Source organism: Vombatus ursinus, unplaced genomic scaffold (genome assembly GCF_900497805.2).
Source record: "Vombatus ursinus unplaced genomic scaffold, bare-nosed wombat genome assembly UNPS02005286.1, whole genome shotgun sequence".
Taxonomy (NCBI): Eukaryota; Metazoa; Chordata; class Mammalia; order Diprotodontia; family Vombatidae; genus Vombatus; species Vombatus ursinus.
This window is the reverse complement of record NW_020945064.1, coordinates 15,802,913-15,809,145: the sequence shown is the minus strand read 5'-3', so window position 1 is coordinate 15,809,145 and position 6,233 is coordinate 15,802,913. Positions and strand designations below refer to the sequence as shown.

The 6,233-nt window shown below is 45.8% G+C and overlaps 1 protein-coding gene across 1 annotated transcript in view; it reads left to right on the top strand.

Annotated features, from left to right (window-relative positions):
• The first annotated feature begins 1,208 nt into the window (after nt 1-1,208).
• The window catches only part of PSKH1 (protein serine kinase H1), a 63,306-nt gene continuing 58,281 nt past the window's right edge, over nt 1,209-6,233 (top strand). Inside the window, exon 1 of the mRNA XM_027847643.1 lies at nt 1,209-1,289. The gene's annotated coding sequence lies outside the window, so the exon portion shown is untranslated. The remainder of the gene's footprint in view (nt 1,290-6,233) is intronic.

The window sequence follows — 6,233 nt, the reverse complement described above, 5'->3', positions numbered from 1 at the left end:
CTTTGGAGATGTCTTAGATCCTTGTATTTCTGGGAAGGGTTAAGTTTATCAACATTAGTCATCACACAACGCGGCTGTTATTGTGTACAACGTTCTTCTGGTTCTGCTCATTTCACTCAGCATCAGACCATACAAGTCTTTCCAGGTTTTTCTGAAGTCTGCCTGTTCACCATTTCTTTCTTTCGTTTTTGTTTTTTTTAAGTCAATTGGGGTTAAGTGACTTGCTCAGGGTCACACAGCTAGTAAGTGTCAAATGTTTGGTCTGAGGTCAGATTTGAACTCAGGTCCTCCTGACTTCAGGGCCGGTGCTCTATCTACCTCACCACCTAGCTGCCCTGTGTTCACCATTTCTTACAGCACAATAGTATTCCATTACATTCATATATTAGAATTGTTTTTCAAAACTAGTAGTGTGGTTTAAAGTGCTGAAAGCAGAGCAAACTTACAAATTGCTCAAACTGCAGGTGCTTAATGAGTCTATGAATATTATCTTCTCCTCCCTGGGGGGGGGAGATTAACACAATTTTAGGCACAATGTTGTATGTAGAGGGAACGAAGGGCACATTTAGGAGTAATATGAAGTAGGTGTTTTGGGAAGTATCCAGCCAATGGAGAAGCCAGGGAGAGGCCTTGCGTTTCGGGACAGGAGTATTAACTGCCTGCTTTTGCTTCTGTAGGTTGTGTCTGCCTCTAGCAGCACACCTGCTTCTTGCAACAACGTACAATAAATGAACTTGCCTCATCTACCTTAGGAGTCTTTGTTATTCCTATAAAAGTTGTTCCTGTCTGAAACAACCGAACAACAAGCTTACTTGTCAGTGCCCTATCCCTACCTCACAATATCTTGCAAACACTTCCCTGCTTACATGTTGTAAGCTCCCAGTAACTCCTTGACCAAAGACTCTGATTCAGACACTGCCAGCTCCCTCACCCACGCAAGGAACACATCGGCCAGCCCTCTACGTCCCAGCTACGGCCTCTGTTCCGCCCGCGAGTCTTTTATAACGTCGGCCTCACCTGCTAGCCTATTACAGGGCCTGTCGGAATGATTGACAAGCCCATCCCCGAGAGGGCGCGTCACATCGTTGATTGGCAGCCTGTTCTCCCATTAGGGAGCAAGATCCGACCTCAGAGCCCGCCCTTCGCCACGCCCACGGGGGGGGCCGCGAGTTTGTTTTGACGTCAGACGCGCACTTTTACGACGCAATGACGCTGACGCGAGAGGATGGTGGCGGCGGGAGCCGCCGCGGAAGCCGCGGAGGAGTTGAGGAGACTGTGTGGGGTTTGAGGTGAGCGCGGCCCCGCCCGGTCGACTGCCTCGGGATAGCCCGCACCCCGGCGGCCTGAGGGCTCTGCGCCCGGGGCCCCCGACCTCAGTCCGGGCTAGTCAGGGCGCAGGGTTGGGCCGGACCGGGCCGGGCTAAGCTAAGCCTCTCGGGGCTCGGGCCGAGGCGAGCCCGGACCCGGCTTTCCCGGGAACGATCTCCCCCGCCGCGCCCCGGAGCCAGAGGCCTTCCTTTCCCGTCACTTCTCGGAAGCTTGCGTCTACACGGGCCGGAGGCCGGCGGGTGGAGTCCTCCCAACCCCCTTCCTCTACCTGTCGCGCCGGGCTCTGTCTACACAGCCCATAGAGGGGCGGGGCCGGTGTTGGTCTCCAGGCCTGCCCCTCCCCCCACCTCCCCACGGAGGGGGAGAGCCAGTCCCACCACCCTCCTCTTCCTGTCTTCGAACACGCAGGGAGTGGTGCTGGTGCTGGTAGAGTGCAGGCTTCCTCACTCTACGGACCCCCTTCTCTGCCTCAGTTTCCTCATCCGTAAAGTGACAAGGTGGTGCTAGAGAGGCCCCTGGGTCCCTTCCAGCTCCAGCAGCCACTTTCTGCGCTCAAGTGGGTTCACTCAGTCGCTCACCACCTCCTTTACCATAATTCCTTTCCTGGTAACCCTAAAAGCCAGCCCCACGCTTATTTCCCAGGGTCGACCAAACTTCCTCTCTACAGCCTCTCCCTCCCACTTCCTTACAGCTCCCTGTTTCTCCTGCACAGCCTTATTTGTGTGTGTGGAGTGGTGCTGCTGCTGGTGGACTTGCCTTTAGAGGATTTAGAGCTCTGACAGACCTTAGAGATCATCCAGTTTAATGATTCCCTCGTTTTTAAGCTGAAGAAATGGAAACCCAGAGAGGGGACACGCCTTGTCCAAGGTCATCGAGGTTTTTAAGTAGTAGACCTGTCTGGGATAAACCCCTGTTCTCTGCCTCCTTATGCAGTATTCTCTCCCTGCAGGAAGCTGCTGTTTTTTGCAGCCATGCTTGTTGGCATCTGACTATCAGAGCAGTTAATTAGGTAATAAGTGTTCTTCAAAGGTGAGAGAGATATTCCAGACTGAGGAGGGATTTATTGACCTTTGAAACCTTATCATTTTCTTGTTACCAATTACACCACTGACCGTTTCCTTTATTTCTTTTGCTTTTTTGGTGAGGCAGTTGGGGTTAAGTGACTTGCCCAGCGTCACACAGCTAGTAAGTGTTAATGTGTCTGAAGCTGGATTTGAACTCAGGTCCTCCTGATCCCAGGGCTAGTGCTCTATCCACTATGCCACCTAGCTGCCCCCATTTCCTTGCAAAATGGTTTTTTTTTTTCCTCTCCAATGGTATCATTACTAATGGGGCAGCTAGGTGGTGCGGTGGATAGCACACCAGGCCTGGAGTCAGGAAGACCTGAGTTCAAGTGTGGCCTCAGGCACTTACTAGCTGTGTGACCCTGGACAAGTCACTTTAACCTTGTGTGCTTCTGTTCCTCATCTGTAAAATGGGATGGAGAAGGAAATGGCAAACAATTCCAGTATGGCTGCAAAGAAAACCCCAAATGGGGTCACCAAGAGTCAGACATGACTGAAACAACTGAACAACAACTGAAAACCATTACTAAGCCTAACTTTGGGGTGAAGGAAATACTGCTTTATGGTCATTTAGTTATCTATCCTATAGGCAGCCTATGTCCAAATTCAGTGCTTCTGGGTACTTTTCTGTAACTCCAGGCTTGGAGTTTAGGGTTATGTTCCTGTGCAGAGCCAAAACCTTTCTACACAGCCCATTGAATTGAAGGTAGCAGGACAGGTGAAATTAGTTATGGTCTCCACTAAAGCTGTGCTGGTCATACTGTTTCCATTCGTCAAGTAGAAGGTTATAGGTGTGGTAAAGAAACCTACAGCCAGGCAGTTTTTACTTGATACAGACTTTTTGTCTTGGCTAATTAGAGAGAGAGAGAGTGAGTGAGTGTGTGTGTGTATGTACACACACATACATATTATATACATACACATACTATATATATGTGTGTGTGTGTGTAAAGAGAGAAAGAGAGAGTGTCTGCCATGGGAGGTTGGGAGCACTTATGAATCTCCCACAGTGTAATATTATTGCATGAACAGGGGATGGTTGGTGTCATAACATGAATTGAGAAATACGTAAAAGAATGTAATGTTGCAAGTCAAGGGAAGGGAGGACTTTAAAAAGAAGGGGTGAACAATAAAGTGACATGTAGAGAAGTTGAGAATGAGCACTGAGAGAAGGCCATTGGGTTTACCATTTGGACAGTCATAGAGAACCTCCCAAAAACTCAACTCTGGAGACAGGGAAATACCTTGTGCAACTTGATGCCCAGGTTCTCCATGCTCAACAAGTAGGGTGGTGGGCTTAGAAGCCAGAATGCAAGAGGAGATGGTGGAAAAGTGGAGTCATACTCCTCCCCTTTGATACCAGTACTGGACATATGCCCCAAGGTGGTCAATGGCAGGAAAGACTAGAAACAAGTGGGTACCCATTAATTGGGGAATGACTGAAAAAAACCTGTGGTCTGTAAATAATAGAATATTATTGTGCTGTAAGAAGCAATAAGTGAGAGCACCGGCCCTGGAATCTGGAGGACCTGAGTTCAAATCCAACCTCAGACACGATACCCAGTAGCCGTTATCTACTACACTTAAAATCACTTAACCCTGATTGCCCCACCAAAAACAAAACAAAACAAACAAAAAAAGAAACAGTAAATGAATAATTCAGAGAAATTTGGGAAGTGAAATGAAGAAAGCAAAACTTAAAAAACAATATATCCAGTGACTGTCATAATGTAAATAGAAGAAGGCATGTGAGTTCCAATTAATTGTAATTACTGATCTTGTCCATAGAGTAGGCCTGAACCATGTGCTGCTGAGCTACTTATGGCCCTCGGGCCCCTTGCAGCACGCTAAAGGATTTCTGGCTGCTGGCAACAAAGTCGAGGAAAACATCCTTTGTATGTAGAGGAAATCCTTTGGCATACAGTAAGCTGTCTGGCACTTCAGGTTGTGCAGGCCTGCCATAGAGAACATAGATGGTGAAAGTTACTGTCCTTCCTCTCACACAGGTTGGTGTTTGTGGGAACCAAACGTTACATCTACTGACAATTGCTTTGTCAGTTGATTTTGTTTAACTTGTTAAAGGGAAAGAGTGTGTGTGTGTGGGAATTATGGGAAATGTCTGTGATGCAAAAAAGAAATGTCAAAAGCCATATATAAATATTTTTTAAATGGAGGAGGGCAGGAAAAGTAGAGGCCAGGATTATACTATTTGTTCCTGAAGTTTGTTAATGCGGTAAAATATACAGTTGCAATTATAGTTCAAGAGTTTAGCAGGGTCAAAGGAAGAGGTTTTGTTTGTTTTTTAAGGATAGTGAAGCATATTATTTGGAAGAAGCCTGTGGAAAAGGAAAGATTGAAGATAAAGACAGAGAGGAATAATTAAAAGAATAAGATCTCTAGGAAGGTGATATCGAGGAAACAGAACAGTTAGCTTTGGCAAAATAACAAGCTGTCTCTCTGGCCAGAGGGGGAAGATGGATCCAGATGTTTTGAAGTATGGAGATGGAGAGTTGAAGAATGTTCTTAATTACTCTAATCCCCACTGTTAGTATCTTCCCTCTGAGATTACATTCTCTTTACTCTGTGGATTCTGCACGTGCAGTATTTTGTGTGTTGTCTCCCTCATTGGAATGTGAGCTCTTTGAGGACAGCAACCATGTTTTTTGCCTTTTTTCTAGCACTTAGTGCAATACCTGACATATACATAGTAAGTAATAAATGTTTGTTGATTCAATGACTATAATAAGTGAAACAGGAGAAAGAATCATCTCTAGGTTTTTGTGAAATTTGTCTCTCTGATTTACTTCCTGCCTGTCCTACCACTCTTTCTCAGTCTTCTTTTCTGGATCTTCATGCAGGTCATGCCTGCCAACCATGGATGTTCCCCAAAGTTTTTGTCCTTTTATTTTTCTTTCTGTATTATTTTGCTTGATAATCTCACCAGCTTCCATGGATTCAGTTATCACCTCTGTGCAGATGATCTTAGATCTATTTGTCTAGTCTTATTCTCTCTCCCCTTACCTCTAGTCTCACATCTCCAACTGCCTGTTGGACAAAAGAATGGCTAATAGGAGCTAACATTTATATAGTACTTATTCTATGTTAGGCATTATGCTAAGTGATTTACAAATATATGATTTGATCCTCGCAACAACCTTGTGAGGTAGGTGCTATTATCCCCATTTTACAGATGAGGAAACTGAAATTGAGGTTCAGTGACTTGCTCAGGGTCTCATAGCTTTGTTGTTCAGTTGTTTCAGTCATGTCTGACTCTTTGTGACCCCATTTGGGGTTTTCCTGGCAAAGATATTGGAATGATTCACCATTTCCTTCTCCACCTCATTTTACAGTTGAGGAAACTGAAGTAAACAGGGTTAAGTGACTTGTGTAGGGTCACACAGCTAGTAAGTCTCAAGGGCCATATTTGAACTCAGGAGTCTTTCTGACTCCATGCCCGGTGCTGTATCCATTACACCATCTAGGTGCCCAAAAGACATCTCAAACTGGATGTCTTGTGTCAGACATCTTAAAATTCAACATATCCAAAACTGAACTCATCATCTTGTCCCCAAACCCTCCGTTCTTCCTAATACCCTTATTAATCTTGGGCACCACCATCCTTCTAGTCATTCAGACTTGCCCCCATATCAGTTGCCAAGTCCTGTCATTTCTACCTTTGTAATATCTCTCATATATGCCCATATCTCTTCTTCAGTCCTTATCTTCTGCTGTCAAATTGATCTTCCTTAAGCACAGGGCTGCGTAATCTCTCTCTCTCTCTCTCTCTCTCTCTCTCTCTCTCTCTCTCTCTCTCTCTCTCTCTCTCTCTCTCTCTCTCTC